The sequence below is a fragment of the Neoarius graeffei genome, chromosome 4, assembly GCF_027579695.1.
Source record: "Neoarius graeffei isolate fNeoGra1 chromosome 4, fNeoGra1.pri, whole genome shotgun sequence".
NCBI lineage: Eukaryota > Metazoa > Chordata > Actinopteri > Siluriformes > Ariidae > Neoarius > Neoarius graeffei.
Genome location: NC_083572.1, coordinates 43,758,489 through 43,777,853, shown reverse-complemented (window position 1 = coordinate 43,777,853; position 19,365 = coordinate 43,758,489). Strand labels below are relative to the sequence as shown.

Genomic DNA, 19,365 nt, shown 5'->3' with positions numbered 1-19,365 from the left:
GAATGGAATACTTGAATGATTGGATGATACACGGACCGTTCTAGGATTACATTCCATCGGAGGCATTGGTGTGTGCAAGTAGGGCTGGGCGATTTTACGATTACGATGTTATTCACGATATAAAATCTCTACGATTAGAAATTAGACACGTACGATATGCCTACGATAAGCCTACGCCTTCAATAAAATTACTTCATCCGAAGTTTTGACAGACACGCGAATAGCCAATCATAACTAAACAGTACCGCACGTAACCAATCAGTTGGAAGAGAGCCACGTCAAGTTAGGTTGCGTGCACACACACACACACACACACACACACGTGTAGCAGCAACGCACAGCATGGCTGTGGTGAAGTTTGCAGGAGCGCGGCATTTCTCCAACAAAGCGATTATAAAAATGAGCGAGAAGCCGACTGACCGGAGTTCTGAAAAGGAAAGTCAGAGCACTGCCCTGGAGGACATCGTTGAAAAGAAGGGCCAGAGATCTTCGGTTGTGTGGAGGTATTTTGGATATTTAAAATCGGACATACAACAAAGTGTTACACAAAACCTTAAACACACTGACGTACAGGATTGCACTTTTTTTCTCCTTGCAGCATAAGGTTTACACGTCAATATGTCTTATATTTATTTGAAAGCTGCTAGAATTTGCACAAATGATTAACAATGGTATATAGTTTTTGTTTTTCAGTTTATTCATTTGAACAAAAAGAACAAAAGAATGTGTATCCAGTTTGTTTTGGTTCTGTGAAACTTGAAGGCTTGTTAAGCTATTTTTGTTAATTAGGAAGGAACTACTAATTTGTAATGTTCATATTTTGAGCAGAAAATTAAAGAAAATACAAAAATGGTGATTTGATTTATATCGTGATATATATCGTTATCGAAAATTTTGAAAAAATATATCGTGATATAATTTTTTCTCATATCGCCCAGCCCTATGTGCAAGGCGCCGTTTCTCTTTCTGATGGGGTAAGTTTTTATTAATCTAAGGCTGTGTGGTTATTTTTGCATGCAACGGAGAGTGTTGTGGTTTGGTTAAGCCTAGGTCACAACCGGACATACGATTTTTTGGCCGTGTGATTTTTGGCGTTTCCCAAATCGCTGCTTTTTTTTTTTTTTTTTTTTTTTTTTTTTTTTTGGTTCACGGAGAAAGACTCGCGTTGGCCGTAAGTTTGTCTTGCAACCTGAAAAAAACGTAAGCGCCCGTAGAGTTTGTTTGACATGACGAAGAACCTCTGCGGCCGGTCTGCGGCTCGAAAATCAGCACATCACACGCACGCGCTCTTGCTTTTCACACGCGCACTCTCGTGCGTTTCATGCGCGCTCTCCATGTGTTTCTTGCGGTTTTTGCATGTAGACCGGCTGTAGGAGCACATGCGGCCGGTTGTGACCGAGGCTTTACATGAAACTAGTGTTGTGTTAGTTGTGTCATCATCGTGCTATCTTTCTTTCTTACGGTGTGAGTAATTTTTCAACCACAAAACGTTAAAGTATACTTTAGGACTTATTTTTGTACTTCATAATTGTGTTGGGCATACTTTGCATGGAAGGAAAATTGACGTGGTGATCTTTGTTTACATGCAAGTAGCATCGTGCTAGCTAGTAGGGGGTAGGGCTTTCCTTAATGTCATGCAAATGAGCACCATTATGTGCCCGCCCTATACCCAGAGTAGCTGAGATGGAAAACTTTGAGGGCGATTTTCTCCCTTTTCTGTTTTAAGAAGTATACACTTTCAAAAGGCCACACATTCTTCAAATATTGTCAGATCTCCACATGGAAGGCATCATTGGAAAGCTTAGAAACTGTACTTTCTGATTCTGTCAATAACTCAAAATGCCCCCGGGCAGACATGTGTCCCTGGATTCTGTGATCTGCCACAAATGTTATTGTTTTTTGAAAAATATATGCTCATTTTGAATTTCATGTCAGCAACACATTTCAGAAAAGTTGGGGCAGGGGGCAATAAAAGACTGAAAAAGTTGTGCAGTTGTGTAATGCTTAAAAAAAAACTTCTTTGGCAACAGGTCAGTAACATGATTGGGTATAAAAAAAAAAAGAGCATCCCAGAGAGGCTGAGTCTCTCAGAAGTAAAGAGACAATTTAAGAATAACATTCCTCAACAATTTAAGAATAATGTTCCTCAATTTAAAATTGCAAAGAATTTGGGGATCACATAATTTATGGTACATAATATCATTAAAAGATTCAGAGAATCTGGAGAAATCTCTGTATGTAAAAGACAAAACTGAAAACTGACATTGAATGTGATCTTCAAGCCTTCAGGTGACACTGCATTAAAAGCAGACACGTTTGTAGTAGAAATCACTGTATGGGCTCAGGAACACTTCAGAAGACCATTGTCTGTAAAAAAAAAAAAAAAAAAGAGTTCATTACTGCATCCACAAATGCAAGTTGTTGTTTTTTTTTTTTTTTCCCTGCTTGTGCTTCTTTGTCTTGTCTTGTCTGCTGTACTTTTTGAAGAGACTCTTCCCGCATTACTTTCTAAACTAAAAAAAGCATGGAATTGATAAACTGGTCTCCTAACGAAATTGACACCGTTTTCTCGACGAAAAGCCTGGGTTCGGGGGAACCCGCCTGTCCTGCCGGAACATTTGCGGCTGGTTACACGATGGATGCATGGGAGCGGTGGCGAGTCGTGTGCCTGGCGATTCTTTCTGTGGAGGACATTGAAGATATCTACCTATTCGGAACCATGATTACAGGACTTTTGCTGATTGGATTAGGCATTGCCCTGGTATATCAAGGAAATCAGACAACGGTGACAGCTGTTCAAAGCCCCACAAAGCTGCCCGATATGATTGGAGTGGTGGGCAAAGCTGTCGGCACTCAGACTGTAGATATTCAGAACTTGAACCACAATATGGCTGTTATCTCGGAGAAGCTTTCGGCTTTGCAAGGAATAAGTTTTTCGGAGACCAATTTGAACAGAATGGACGGAATGGACAGATATGGACGAGCGGTGTGGACGTGCAAAGACTGCGTCTGGAAAGACCAAACAATCTATATCTTATCGACATTCGGCTCCCTGAGACAGCACCGGCCTCGGTTAAGGCCGTTGCTAAGGCAACATTTCCCCCTGAAGGTTACTGCTGGGAGACGCTCTCGCATTCTTCACATTCCTTCTCCAACTTTCCACGGTCGCCATTTTCAGACCCAGTGTGATAAGCGGGTGCGTGACCAGCGCCTTCATGGCTGCAGGAGCGGACAGCCGCTTGCTTGCGCTGGGTTACCTCTACCTCTTCCCCTTACCCCCTCTTTTCCCCCCTTTCCCCCCCTCAAGTCCTGTGTTTAAAGTGTACTTGTGTTATTGTGTGCTTATGTGCAAAGGTTTTTTAAATGTTCCCACACTGTACTCCTGACAGGAGCGTAGTGTGGGGGGGGTGTTCTTTTTTCCTTATCTCTCCTTATGTTGTGTTTCCTTTTATTTTATCCCTGTCTTCCTGTCCTGTTCCCCCCCCCGTAAGGACAGGTTGATGGTCAATTTCACTGGCAACAGTGATGATAAAGGGTTCATTCATTCATATATAAACAATATCCAGAAACACCACCACTTTCTCTGGGCCCAAGCTGTTTTATGATGGACTGAGGCAAAGTGGAAAACTGTCCTGAGGTCTGACGAATCAGAAGTAGATTTTTTTCTGAGAAATCATGGACACCACGTCCTCCAGGCTAAAGAGGAGAGGGACCATCTGGCTTGTTATCACTGCACAGTTCAAAAGCCAGCATCTGTGATGGTATGAGGGTGCATTCGTGCACATGACACAGGTAGCTTGTACATCTGGGAAGGCATCATGAATGCCGAATGATGTACTGTATACATGTTTCAGACCAATGTACTGCCACCCAGACAAAATCTTTTTCAGGGAAGGCCTTCCTTTTTTCAGTAAGACAATGCCAAACCACTTTCTGCACAAGTTAAAACTGTGTGGCTCCAGAGTAAAAGAGTCCAGGTGTTAAACTGGCTTGCCTGCAGTCCAGACCTGTCTCCCATTTAAAACATTTGGCCCATTATGAAGCGCAACATACAACAAAGGAGACCCCAAACTGTTGAGCAATTGAAATTGTAGGCAAGAATGAGACATCATCTGATCTCCTCAGTTCCTAAACATGTACAGTGTTGTTAAAAGTAGAGGTAATGCAACAAAGTGGTAAATATGCCTCATCCCAAATTTTTTGAAATGCTGACATCAAATTCAAAATGAGCATATATTTTTTTCAAAAAAAACCAATACAATTTCTCAGTTTTAACATTTTGATAAGTTGTCTTTGTACTATTTTCAATAAAATATAGGGTTTCCATGATTTGCAAATGATCACATTCTGTTTTTATTTCCAGTTTACACAGCGTCCCAACTTTTTGGGAATTGGGGTTGTATTTCAAACTTCAAAAGTGACATGCAAATGTAATGTACGCAGACTTGTGCCACTTATCTATGCTGACTCACATAAAATACCTTGTTTTGAAATCAATAAAATAAATCACAATTGCGCCTTATGTTTGAATAGTTTTAGACCAGACTTTGTAGCATATTTAGTGCTTTTAGGAACAGCATTTTCTTTCATAATTTGTAATTCTTTTTCACTTACAGTGACAAAGCGATTGGCTGCCATTTTGCCAAGTTACTCGAGGTGAGTATCAAGAAATAGTCCGAATTTCTCGACCAATCAGCATGCGTGATTTTCTACAATCACCTGTGTAGTTATACTAAAAAATAATTAAACCTGTAGACCGAGGTATTTTTATTTTACATGTCCCCCCCACTATGTCCCAAGTCTTCCAATATAATGTCCCATATCTCCCCTCAATGTCGCATGTCTCCCTGCAAAAAATAATGACAGAAAAAGTGAAGCCTGACGGCCAGTATATGTGAAAAGCTGAGAAACTAATGTTGTGGTAAGAGGGTATGGTAAATACTCTCAAATGCAATATGAATGTGATGCTACCTGCAAAAAATTTCGCACAATCTACAAAAGCTGAAAACTTGTCCCAAGTTTCCCCACTCTCCTCCATACATTGGTTAAAATCTTTTATTATTCATTGGTGGGGAGCATTGTGATAGAAAGATCAGTGTATTCTTCCATCAGTTTTTGACAGGAGATGGGGGTTGGAGTTGTAGTGCATCTGAGGAGCTGTATATACCTCTGACAATTAAATTAGCTGCAGCCAAGACACTGTCCATTGATGTATGGGCCATGCACACATTTCCCAGAGTGTTTTAGCTGAACATTACATACCATGAGATCACCAGATGTTCCCTAGTTTAAAAAAAAAAAAAAAAAAAAGCTGTAAGGCATCGTTATGCTTAATGTCATTTTAACAAAATTTCTCATTTCTGCTTATATACCCCCCAACATAATCATCTCTGTTATGTTTATAAACGTTGTATACACTAAATGGGAAAATATGGAGGAAACAAACAACTTTTTATTGTCCTACAACCCAATATACAGTCCAAAATAAGGAAAACTTCTTGATATGGAAAGCACAGAAATTGTTTTATTATTGTATTCTTTCCCTTTCTTTTCATTTACTTTTCTTATTTATCTATACCATGACATACATATATATATATATATATATATATATATATATATATATATATATATATATATATAATGTCCTATATATATATATATATATATATACTATGATCTATATTATGACCTGTGACTCTCAGACCAAAATAATAGTGTCCACTAGTATCCATCAATATTTCCCAGCTTAAAGGAGATACGCAAAGCCATGGCCTCACTTTCGTTTATAAATGTTTTGAGACCTCAAGAATGGCACAGGAATAGCTTTAAGAGTTCACAATAAATCTAATATAGTAATTTTTATGATTAAAGTGATTCATATAGGTAGTGGTCTGAGTGAATGACCTTGATGTCCGTAACATCACAGCAGGGAGTCTATCGGTCTCATCACCATTTCCGCTATACTAAAGCACAGAGCTGACTGCAACTCCAGTCCTCCATTTTAAGCTAATTTATTGCCATGCCACATAGATGTGTTGCTGGATGGTGCAGCAACACGACAGAAGGTGGATTTACGTTGTATTCATGGCCCAAGAATGTTCAAACTGCAAAGATTTGGATGCGTTTTGCAAGAAGTTTACAGGGACATTGGGCGCCTACGAAGTGGTCTCTCCTCTGCTCTGCACATTTTACTGAAGACTCGTACAAGACGTCTGATCTGTTGAGGAGTGTTGGCTATAAGCCTGTATTGAAAGAGGGTCCAGTATCAACAATTAAAAGAAAAGAAAACTACAGGAAAAGGAAAGTATTTATTTATTCATGTATTTTATTTTACATTTTTTTTTTTTTTAAAGGAAAGTAAGTTCAGTTGCACCAGTTCTCCCAGAGTGTGAGCCGAGGGTTGTTGGTAAAACCCAGGACAGAATGGGACGTGACATCCCGCTCAGGCAGTTATCGCTCAGGCAGTTACCTCCCCGTGGTTGTTGCTAAAACTGCTGACATTCTGTTCCGTCCTGGGTTTTAGTAATTGCCTGAGCTGAGCAGTAATGGCAGAGTATGCAATATGGAGAAAATGGAGAATGAGTGGAGCAGCCATCTGATTTCGCCACTGGATATTGCTGCCATCTTGCCCTTACGTGGAAGAAGCGAATTAATGGAGAACTGAATGAACAACTGAAAGTCAGATTGTTTCAAAACAATCGGCCACAAGATCGGCCTTTGAGAAGCAAGAACACAGATGGGTAAGCTCAGACTCTCATTTGGATATAAAACAACACGTTTACCTGCATTTAGATTAATACATGTAACTTGTGTATTTAAGTTACTGGTATAAGATTATTTAATTTGCTTCAGAATGTGATTGTCTCAGTTCATCTGATTTATTTAATTAGCCTTTTACATTTTTTCAGTGAAAATGCATGCATGTACATGTATGTTGCATAAGTTATAACACCTATCCTGTTTTAATGAGAGTCAACCCACAATCAATGAAGTCAAATCAGTCTTAGCTGAGCAAGTCGGTAATGGTACAGTGGAGGAAATAATTATTTGATCCCTTGCTGATTTTGTAAGTTTGTCCACTGACAAAGAAATGAACATTCTATAATTTTAATGGTACTGTAGGTTTATTTTAACTGTGAGAGACAAAACATCTCATCTCATTATCTCTAGCCGCTTTATCCTGTTCTACAGGGTCGCAAGCAAGCTGGAGCCTATCCCAGCTGACTACGGGCGAAAAGCGGGGTTCACCCTGGACAAGTCGCCAGGTCATCACAGGGCTGACACATAGACACAGACAACCATTCACACTCACATTCACACCTATGGTCAATTTAGAGTCACCAGTTAACCTAACCTGCATATCTTTGGACTGTGGGGGAAACCGGAGCACCCGGAGGAAACCCACATGGATACGGGGAGAACATGCAAACTCCGCACAGAAAGGCCCTCGCCGGCCATGGGGCTCGAACCCGGACCTTCTTCCTGTGAGGCGACAGCGCTAACCACTACACCACCGTGCTGCCCAGAGACAAAACATCAAAAAGAAAATCCAGAAAATAACTTCATATAAAAGATATAAACTGATTTGCACTTTTGAGTGAAATAAGTATTTGAACCCTCTAGCAAACAAGACTTAGTATTTGGTGGCAAAACCCTTGTTGGCAAGCACAGCAGTCAGACGTTTCTTGTAGTTGATGACCAGGTTTGCACACATGTCCAGAGGAATTTTGATCCACTCCTCTTTGCAGATCATCTCTAGATCATTAAGGTTTTGAGGCTGTCGCTTCGCAACTCGGAGCTTCAGCTCCCTCCATAGGTTTTCTATGGGATTAAGGTCCGGAGACTGGCTAGGCCACTCCATGACCTTAATGTGCTTCTTCTTGAGCCACTCCTTTGTTGCCTTGGCTGTATGTTTTGGGTCATTGTCATGCTGGAAGACCCATCCATGACCCATTTTCAATGTCCTGGCAGAGGAAAGGAGGTTGTCACTCAGGATTTTACGGTATATGGCTGCGTCCATTCTTCTGTTAATGCAGTGAAGTAGTCCTGTGCCCTTAGCAGAGAAACACCCCCAAAGCATAATATTTCCACCTCCATACTTGACACTGGGGATGGTGTTCTTCGGGTCGTAGTCAGCATTTTTCTTCCTCCAAACACAGCGAGTTGAGTTAATGCCAAAGAGCTCGATTTTGGTCTCATCTGACCACAGCACCTTCTCCCAGTCACTCTCAGAATCATTCAGGTGTTCATTGCCAAACTTCAGACGGGCCTGCACATGTGCCTTCTTGAGCAGGGGGACCTTGGGGGCACTGCAGGATTTTAATCCATTACGGTGTAATGTGTTACCAATGGTTTCCTTGGTGATTGTGGTCTCAGCTGCCTTAAGATCATTAACAAGCTCCTCCCATGTAGTTCTAAGCTGATCTCTCACCTTTCTCTGATCATTGATACCCCACGAGGTGAGATCTTGCGTGGGGCCCCAGACCGAGGTCAAGTGATGGTCATTTTGTATTTCTTCCATTTTCGAACTATTGCACCAACAGTTGTCTCCTTCTCACCCAGCTTCTTCCTTATGGTTTTGTAGCCCAGTCCAGCCTTGTGCAGCTCTACAATCTTGTCCCTGACATCCTTAGACAGCTCTTTGGTCTTGCCCATGTTGGAGAGGTTGGAGTCTGATTGATTGATTTGATTCTGTGGACAGATGTCTTTTATACAGGTGTCAATTTAAGACAGCTGTCTTTAATGCACGTAACGAGTTGATTAGGAGTGTCTAACTGGTCTGTGGGAGCCAGAACTCTTAATGGTTGGTAGGGGATCAAAAATTTATTTCACTCAACAAAATGCAAATCAATTTATATATTTTATAAAATGTGATTTTCTGGATTTTCTTTTTGATATTCTATCTCTCACTGTTAAAATAAACCTACCCTTAAAATTATAGACTGTTCATATCTTTGCCAGTGGGCAAACTTACAAAATCAGCAAGGGATCAAATGATTTCCTCCACTATATTTCTTACTTTTACCATATATTTTTATTGATATGGCTTTGGTCTATAGCTATCAAAGGCCTCGGCCTTAAAACTGGTTATCGCTGTGATGTCACACACTCAGGGCTGGCTGGCTCAGCGGGGTAGCTCGAATGCCAACTTTGCGGTCGATTTTAACTCTCAAAAATATATTATTTTATATATTTAATTATATATATATATATATATATATATATATATATATATATATATATATATATATATTTATATAAATAAAAATAAATAATTTTATATATTATATAAATTTAATATATATTAAATTTATTTAAAAATAAAGGTTTTGCATATATCCTTTAAATGCTGATTAAACATCCTTCTGATGGCACATTTTAAAAGTGGAAGCACTTATTTTTGTAACTGGTCAAAACTCATCAGAATCTAATCCAGGAAAGCACATCTCTTCCAAAAGATTTCTTTCTTTCTAGCAAGGGACATTTAAAACATAATAAAGTTATATGCATAGACATATTTACATGGGTGACAACAAGCTCAAGTGATTGTTAGCATGTGATACACACAGTAACATTAGCATTCTTTTGAGATTAAGGACAAGAACTTGTGTCTTATCTGGCCTATTAACCTTTTTATATAGCCACTATTTACTATTTGCACAATTAATATAACACCTTTATAGACCCTTCCCACTGACGTCACCGGAAACCGGAAGTAAACAAACCCTGCGCCATATTGGAAGACCAACAAACTCGTGATTAGGGGGAAATAACGGCAGCGCGCGGAATTTAAACCCACGAGGCACTTGATTCATCATAAACCTACAATGGTAAACTTTTGTGCTGTGTTAGGGTGTTCCAACAAAGCTGATGGGAAAGGTGAAAAGAAGTCTTTCTACAGAATACCAGCTGTGATTGAGACACAAGCAAACCAAGGAGCTTTCTGCCAGGAGACAGAGAATAAGTGCATTACTGAGTGTCTGTGAGCAAAGGAGAGCCTGAATGTTGCAACCTCCCTATTGGCTGTTTATTGGTTGTTTGTAAAAATGTATCAATTGTTGCCCTTCATCGCGGACTCGAGAGACGAGACCTGACGAGTTAGTTCGTTGGTAGCAGAACAAAATGTCTGGACACAAATCGGGTTTTCAGAAAAGGAAATAAAATAAACGCAGGGTTGAAAATACAAAAAAGGAGGCAGAAAAAGCAAAACGAGTTAAGGTAGGACAAATGGTTACTTTTCTGAGGCAGCCCGCCGTGGCTGCAGGCTTTCAGTTGTGTCATTGAATGGTTACTTTTCTGAGGCAGCCCGCCGTGGCTGCCTGCAGGCTTATTTATTATAGCCCATTTAGTTAAAATAGTTGATATAAAATGTTTATAGTTATGTGATGGTTGTCCTCAGTGTTCGAACTATGCCGATATTTTCGGGGGGTCCCTTTTTTTCCCTGGGGGGGGTGCTTGCGTTTGTCTCGGAGCGCGGATCTCCAAACACAAGAAGCCTATCTTGCGCACATATCACGCGGACTCCGCACCTCCACACACGCATCGCGTCTGAAGTCATAACTCATCAGGGGAAATCGTGTCCGCATTGGCATGTTCAAAAAACAACCTCGCGTCAACAATGATACCACACGCAAGAAAAAAAAAAAGTCAGGCGTCAGGCTACTCAACAACCAACCTGGCAGCAGCAGTCGTTGTCATATCGGTTTATTTTATCTTTGATGTAAACACAACACTTCGGATATGCAAATGCTTCCCATTACACACGATTGCTATGTCAATAAACATCATTTTGCCAATATTTTAGAGACCCCCCAACATTTCCCAAATCATGTTTTCAAGGGATCTCATGTCTCTTTCAGGGGATCTCGGATCTCCCGAGTACCCCCGTAGTTCGAACACTGGTTGTCCTGATTTAGACTGTGGTTTTTTTGTGGGGTTTTTTTTTTTTGGCGGGGGTTGCGCGATGTTGCACCCGGGTCCAGATTAGGGCAGAACCGGCCCTGGCTACATTTCAGGTGTAGTTTGTTTTATGTATGAATGTACTTGCATAGATGTGTACTTGGTCTTCCAATATGGCGACTACCGAAATCTCGCAGCGCGGTGACGTCATGCGGGAACCCTCTATATCAGTAGCCTAGGCAATGATTTAAGCACTTCATCGCTATTGCTAGTGGTGTAAGTCGCACAGAGCGGTCTGTGGTGCAGATTCACAAGGATTATGTTCTTATGACAGATAACATTTTTGTGATGGAAACTTGATATTGAAATGACAACACTGATAGAAATACTCCAGTATAACAATCTCCATATAGACCCCTTTCACATGACGTCACCGCGCCGCGAGATTTTGTTAGGCGCCATATTGGAAGACCAAGTACATGCACTCACAATATAAAACAAAGTACGAGCGAGAGTAAAGTGACACGATGGATGATAATTCGGGTTATGTGAGTACATTACCAGCTGCAGAAAGGGCACGGTATGTGGAGAAACTGGCTGTGATTGATGGGTTTGACCCATATGATAAGACTCAGAAAAAAATTATGTGAATCCAAGCACACAGTTTAACACAAAAGTTTGTTTATATCCCGACCTTGTCAGCTGTCAGATTTATGTTAATGGACCCGGTAAGCTGGTAAATAATATATATATTTTTTTCTTTACCAAATTCTAACAGAAAACGAGAGCGCCCGAAAGGGAAAACCGAGCCGAGCCGCCTCATGGCTGTAATGCAAATTGCTTTCCTCCTCGGTATACAAGTGCGCTTCCATGGCAGGGAAAAAGAAACTACATTTTGCCGCCTATGTAGTCCCCTATTTAAACAAATAGGAGTCATTCAGGATTCAGCCATGTTTTTGCTCCGTGTTTTTACTCAACCAAAGTTATACAGTATTATGAGCTTTAAATTGCATAAATAAAACCATTTGGTGAAACTTTGAAGAAGAGATTGTACTGGTTTAAAGTTTTTACCTAACGTTTTCATGTCAACTCCAATTAATACACTAGTAGAATCGATGACTAGTTTAGTAGGCCAAAACTTTTTTCAATTTTTGACTGTACCAGCCTGAAAAAACTTGCGGCAGTCAAATGGAAAAAAGCAAGCTGGTCATGTTGTACTGGACTAATCTATGACTGATGAGTATAGTAAGTGATACTAGTACTGATACAATAAAACAGACGACTGTAATCTGGTAGGCAGCACGATTTATATTATTTCTCCATGTCAGATACATAAGGAGGACCGGACACCAATTCTGCCATCTGTTTGCTACCCAGACATTGTAAACTATTTGTTGTTTACACCCAGTGCCTACACTGCTGATGACTTGAAAGCCTACAAAGGGCTACAGGCTTACAATTATGTTGTTAGTGGCTTGGTTCGTGATATTACAGCTGTTATTAAGAATAACCTACACATAGTTATGGCCAAGGTAATCTTGTTGATATTTATCTTTTAATAATATATCTTTTCAGTTGAAAAATTAATACTTTTTGTTACTATTAAGGTATCCATAATTTAGGTTAATTTATCCAAATTATACATATGTATTTATGATATATGCCTACACAACAACTATGTTTTATTTATATAATAGGAGGGAGACCAAGCCCCAAACCATCCTTTATTATTATTAAATTGTAGAAGTCTGGGAGGCTTGCTCCTCATACAGTTATCAACTTGAGGCCAATTTAGCATGTTTTAAATCTGAATTTCTTGTGTTTGCTTACCTCAAAGTGTCCACAGATCATGCACAGACTTATCCATTATATCCACAGTTTTTTGCCAAGTCTCACACAGGTTTCTTTCAAGTCTACTGTTGGGCCAATAAATCATAAATAAAACAGTTCAGATTTGTTTAAGTCATTTGCCACTCCACTTTATTCTCGTGGGTTCACATACCGCTGCCGTTATCACGAGTTTGTTGGTCTTCCAAAATGGCGCAGGGTCTGTTTACTTCCGGTTTCGGGTGATGTCAGTGAGGGGGTCTATATAACCATAATTGGATCCTAACAAAGTGTTTAAGAAACAAAAGCCAGACAGTCATAGCAATGAAATAATGAATTACTTTAAATGCATAACAAAAAGCTAATCAAGATGTCTAGGTTTACTTGTTTTCTGGCGAGCAAGTCCACATTTTTTGATTATGAGCAAGAAATGAAAATGAAGGCCCTCTTCCTGGGAGAATTTTTTTTTCATGTCTTATGTGTGGATCAAATCCTGTAATCAGACAGATTTGTGCTTTTCTCCTCACTGAGCAGCCAGACAAAGCACTTCTCCATGTCCCTGATCACTAGAAAACAATAGAGCTACAAAAGAGCATTGTCTTGAAGTTTTTTCAGCCACAGATGCACAAAAGCATTGCTTTATTCTAAAGCTTTCAGGAAAGAACCTGTATACCATGTAAAAGCATTATGGCACTCAGACATTCATAGAGTGTCGGATATCTATCTTTAGAGATGTACCCCTCCAATCATTTCAGTGTTCATGGCGGCTGAAATCGACAAGTTTCCCATTGAAGAACCACTTGAAGATGAGGTCCATGTTGGACTCTCTGGACACCCTACATGGCAGAACAATGCTCTCACCCACCATGGCATCCATACTCAGTGGAGGAACTATAATTTTAGTTGGTTCTGTTAACCCCTTCAATGCCCTTGGACGAGTCATGTACGTCATGAAATCTTTTACCACTGTGCCTTATGACAGAAGAATGTTTTCGGCATTGACTGTAATTCATATGTGCCACTGTGAAGTAAAAGTAATGTGCCATGTAAGGTACATAAAAGGTGTTTATGACTAGTAGCGTACGTCATAAGGCACAGCGGTAAAATATTTCATGATGTACATGACTCATCCAAGGGCATTGAAGGGGTTAAAAGGATTTTTTTTTTTTTCCTTAAATCTAACCTTGCATTTTTGTTCTGACATGTTGGCTTTTTGACTCATAACAGGTTAATATAAATCATGATTTAACTTTTCGAATACGTCTACAGTCTGAAAGAGAAGTCATATCACACTAGTAATAACCTCAACCCATCATAAGTCTCAGGTGGGGTAAATGTAAAAAAAAAAAAAACGATGGTGAACCTTTTCTTTTAACATCATGTAGAATCTCAGAGCAAGATTAATGACTGATGGTCTGATTTTGTCTGTGAATACTGATGTGTAATTATTTGCATGCCTAGTAACAATGACTAATCAAGAGATGCTTTACAAGGGCCTGCAGGTGGCTGAATCCTGATCACTTGATGATCTCATTTCAGTTCTGGCTTTATAATAAGTAGAGAAATGTGTGGGGGGGTGTGGGGGGTTGAACTTGTGTCTACATTTGGCTGGTCCTCACAAGGAAAAACTGTCTTTTTTTTTTTTTCATGGCAGCTTTCTAAAACTAAAAGAGCTCAATGTTTCATTTGTGGTTAATGATGTTAATATAAAGTTTGTTTAGATTTTGGTTTAGCATAGCTTTATAACATTAGCTGCATTAATAAATACTAGTGCTGTCAAGCGATTAAAATATTTAATCGCGATTAATGTCGCGACTGTCATAGTTAACTCGCGATTAATCGCAATTTAATTGCACATTTTTGTCACATGAAAAACCATGTAATTCTCTTATCAGCATAAAAAAGTGAATGGGCTTGCTCACCGTTCGAACTACGGGGGTACTCGGGGGATCCGAGATCCCCTGAAACAGACATGAGATCCCTTGAAAACATGATTTGGGAAATGTTGGGGGGTCTCTAAAATATTGGCAAAATGATGTTTATTGACATAGCAATCGTGTGTAACGGGAAGCATTTGCATATCCGAAGTGAGCGCGCGATGGAGATCCACGCTCTGAGACAAGCACAAGCACCCCCCCAAGGGAAAAAAAGGGACCCCCAGAAAATATCGGCATAGTTCGAACACTGGTTGTACCAATGTTTTTTTTTTTTTTTTTTTTTTTTTTATTGCAGAGCATAACACGTCTTGTCACAGCCACTGCAAAGTGGGGCTGGAGCCGCCGATGGGAAAACAAAACCTAAGCCGAGCACCGTGGCTCTTCGGGGGAGGGCAGAGGACTCTGGCTGTGCGGGGCGTGGCATTACAGTCTAGCTGCTATCGTTAGTCTCTGTTCCAAGTTCCTGGCAGTTTCAAAAGCTTATGAAAAACCTACATGTCACAGATCGTTAATCTCGCGATAAAAAAATTATCGCCGTTAAAATTGAGTCAAGTTAACGTGTTAATAACGCGACATTTTTGACAGCACTAATAAATACACTATATGGCCAAATGTTTGTGGACACCTGACAATCACATCCTAATATGGGCCTTCCCCAAAATATTGCCACAAATTTGGAAGTACACAATTGTACAGGTTGTCTTTGTATACTGTAGTTTTACAATTTCCCTTCTCTGGAACTAAGAGGCCCAAACATGTTCCAGCAGGATAATGCTTCTCTGCACAAAGTGAGGTCCATAAAGAGATGGTTTGCTAATGTTGGGGCTGAAGAAATTAAGCGTCCTGCACAGAGCCCTGAACTTATCCTCACTGAACACCTTTGGGATGAATTGGAATGCCGACTGCATTCCAGGCCTCCTCACCCAATATCAGTGTATGATCTCTCTAATACTCTTGTGGGTGAATGAGCAAATCCTTACAGCCACGTTCCAAAATCTAGTGGAAAGCCATTCCCATAAGGCTTATTTCACAGCATGGTCATGTGTCCACAAACTTTTGGTTATAAAGTGTGAAGGTCAATGGAAGGTCTTCATTTTTAAGAACACTGCACTCAGTGAGGACATTCTGAAGTTTGTAGTAAAATCTAGATTATAAATCCTTCCCACGAAACTCAATCTCTCAGTCTGGATTTCTACGACTCAGCCCCTCAGTGCCTACACCACACCACAGAACCTCTACCCCACATTCATAATGGCTGTTCTGCTTGTAAGTTGACTATGGTCAATTTAGAGTCACCAGTTAACCTAACCTGCATGTCTTTGGACTGTGGGGGAAACCGGAGCACCCGGAGGAAACCCACGCGGACACGGGGAGAACATGCAAACTCCGCACAGAAAGGCCCTCGCCGGCCATGGGGCTCGAACCCGGACCTTCTTCCTGTGAGGCGACAGCGCTAACCACTACACCACTGTGCTGCCCAGAGACAAAACATCAAAAAGAAAATCCAGAAAATAACTTCATATACCGGTAAAAGATATAAACTGATTTGCACTTCTTTGAGTGAAATAAGTATTTGAACTCTCTAGCAAACAAGACTTAGTATTTGGTGGCAAAACCCTTGTTGGCAAGCACAACAGTCAGACGTTTCTTGTAGTTGATGACCAGGTTTACACACATGTCCAGAGGAATTTTGATCCACTCCTCTTTGCAGATCATCTCTAGATCATTAAGGTTTTGAGGCTGTCGCTTCGCAACTCGGAGCTTCAGCTCCCTCCATAGGTTTTCTATGGGATTAAGGTCCGGAGACTGGCTAGGCCACTCCATGACCTTAATGTGCTTCTTCTTGAGCCACTCCTTTGTTGCCTTGGCTGTATGTTTTGGGTCATTGTCATGCTGGAAGACCCATCCATGACCCATTTTCAATGTCCTGGCAGAGGAAAGGAGGTTGTCACTCAGGATTTTACGGTATATGGCTGCGTCCATTCTTCTGTTAATGCAGTGAAGTAGTCCTGTGCCCTTAGCAGAGAAACACCCCCAAAGCATAATATTTCCACCTCCATACTTGACACTGGGGATGGTGTTCTTCGGGTCGTAGTCAGCATTTTTCTTCCTCCAAACACAGCGAGTTGAGTTAATGCCAAAGAGCTCGATTTTGGTCTCATCTGACCACAGCACCTTCTCCCAGTCACTCTCAGAATCATTCAGGTGTTCATTGCCAAACTTCAGACGGGCCTGCACATGTGCCTTCTTGAGCAGGGGGACCTTGGGGGCACTGCAGGATTTTAATCCATTACGGCGTAATGTGTTACCAATGGTTTCCTTGGTGATTGTGGTCCCAGCTGCCTTAAGATCATTAACAAGCTCCTCCCATGTAGTTCTAAGCTGATCTCTCACCTTTCTCTGATCATTGATACCCCACGAGGTGAGATCTTGCGTGGGGCCCCAGACCGAGGTCAAGTGATGGTCATTTTGTATTTCTTCCATTTTCGAACTATTGCACCAACAGTTGTCTCCTTCTCACCCAGCTTCTTCCTTATGGTTTTGTAGCCCAGTCCAGCCTTGTGCAGCTCTACAATCTTGTCCCTGACATCCTTAGACAGCTCTTTGGTCTTGCCCATGTTGGAGAGGTTGGAGTCTGATTGATTGATCTGATTCTGTGGACAGGTGTCTTTTTTTTATACAGGTGTCAATTTAAGACAGCTGTCTTTAATGCACGTAACGAGTTGATTAGGAGTGTCTAACTGGTCTGTGGGAGCCAGAACTCTTAATGGTTGGTAGGGGATCAAATATTTATTTCACTCAACAAAATGCAAATCAATTTATATATTTTATAAAATGTGATTTTCTGGATTTTCTTTTTGATATTCTATCTCTCACTGTTAAAATAAACCTACCCTTAAAATTATAGACTGTTCATATCTTTGCCAATGGGCAAACTTACAAAATCAGCAAGGGATCAAATTATTTCCTCCACTATATTTCTTACTTTTACCATATATTTTTATTGATATGGCTTTGGTCTATAGCTATCAAAGGCCTCGGCCTTAAAACTGGTTATCGCTGTGATGTCACGCACTCAGGGCTGGCTGGCTCAGCGGGGCAGCTCGAATGCCAACTTTCGGTCGATTTTAACTCTCAAAAATATATATTATTTGATATATTTAATTATATATTATTTTATATATTATATAAATTTAATATATATTAAATTTATTTAAAAATAAAGGTTTTGCGTATATCCTTTAAATGCTGAATAAACATCCTTCTGATGGCACATTTTGAAAGTGGAAGCACTAATTAATTATTTGTAAACAAAGGACTGTACACATAGCATGTCACAGCAAAACAGTAAACCTCATAACAAAAGAAATATCAATGTATTTGTACATTTTTCTGTGAAAATGTATAAGCATTCTCATGTCAAACCTGCTATGTTCAACCTCTGTAACAATGATTCATTAACTTTTGCAAATCTTTCTGCTAATACACTAAATGTTGTGTGCTACTATTTTTACCCGTTATTACTCTCAATATGGACCATGTTTTAACTGTAGGGTGATGTATTTTTCTGTATTCTGTATCTCTGTGTCCAATATTTCTGTTTTGCTTAGTGGATGTGTGTGTGTGTGTGTGTGTGTGTGTGTGTGCGTGCGCGCTGTTATCAGTCAACGAGGAGCAAACTGTTTACCAATATCAAGGCTCTAACACTGCTGACTGAACTTGATCACAAATCCCTTGTCATTTTAAAAGCTCTGATTTTCTGTTTCCTGATAAAAGACTGAACGAGTTTGAAAGTGCAACCGTGGTGGCTCTGTACTGCTGTCAGTGTTCCTTTGATTAACATGTCTGAGGCAGCTGCACATGGAATATGGGGCAGCTGTTGTGAGAACTAATGTTCTATTGGTACAATTTTAATTTGAATAATGCCACATTGATGAATTCCCATTTCTTATTTAAATGTAAAAAATTGTATACACCATATACAAACCAAAAAGAAATAAAATAAATATAGAACAAAAATTAAACCCTGCTGGTTTTGCATTTTTAATTAATAATATTATTTTGAAGCAGGAGAGAGGAAAAACAACCTGCCCTCTGTCTACAAATGGCAGGGTCCCCCACTTATTTTTGTATTACACTACCTATTTTGCACTATGTTTACCTTTATTTTGTACTATACTGGGTGTTTTTTTTTTCTTTTTTTGCTTTTATTTTGCACTATATTGCCATTACTTTGTATTATTTCTTCCACCTATTTATTTATTTGTAATCAGCATTCATGGTGGACAGCAAGCTAAGAATTTCATTGTGCAAGAGGGCATGTCCTTACTGTGCATATGACAAACACTTTGAACTTCTGCTGGAAAAAAAAAAAAGATATTGGATGAATCACCATCTCCCTTTTATAAGGGCTTTAAAGAAAGTCACACTAAAACGGCTTCTGTGACATAACATAAAACCTTTTCCACATACATAAGACATTGTGAAGCTCATAATCTTAAAAAGGGCTCAAACTTCACTCCTGGATGTCTACAGCAGTGTAAAGCTCAGCCTTGTAAAGTGATATTTTATGATGTAGGGATGCATCAGTACTGATCCTGGTACTCGTACTCATGAAAAATGCTCTGACACCAACTTCCATTACCATGTGATACGATATGAAGTAAGTCGAAATGAGCCATCTGGGCTTATTTCATGA

General features: G+C 40.0%; 1 protein-coding gene and 1 pseudogene across 8 annotated transcripts in view; one reads left to right on the top strand and one right to left on the bottom strand.

Annotated features, from left to right (window-relative positions):
• LOC132884570 (contactin-4-like) overlaps positions 1-19,365 on the bottom strand; it is a 196,177-nt pseudogene that overhangs the window by 90,171 nt on the left and 86,641 nt on the right.
• LOC132885032 (uncharacterized) overlaps positions 1-19,365 on the top strand; it is a 70,492-nt gene that overhangs the window by 7,141 nt on the left and 43,986 nt on the right. For 3 of the 8 annotated variants that reach the window (XM_060919273.1, XM_060919269.1, XM_060919274.1), the window contains exons 3-4: positions 4,617-4,656; positions 6,357-6,743. The gene's annotated coding sequence lies outside the window, so the exon portion shown is untranslated. Of the gene's footprint in view, positions 1-4,616; positions 4,657-6,356; positions 6,744-9,855; positions 10,467-13,459; positions 18,665-19,365 lie in introns of those variants that run through there. The other 5 variants (XM_060919271.1, XM_060919267.1, XM_060919270.1 and 2 more) reach the window with 5 other exon arrangements.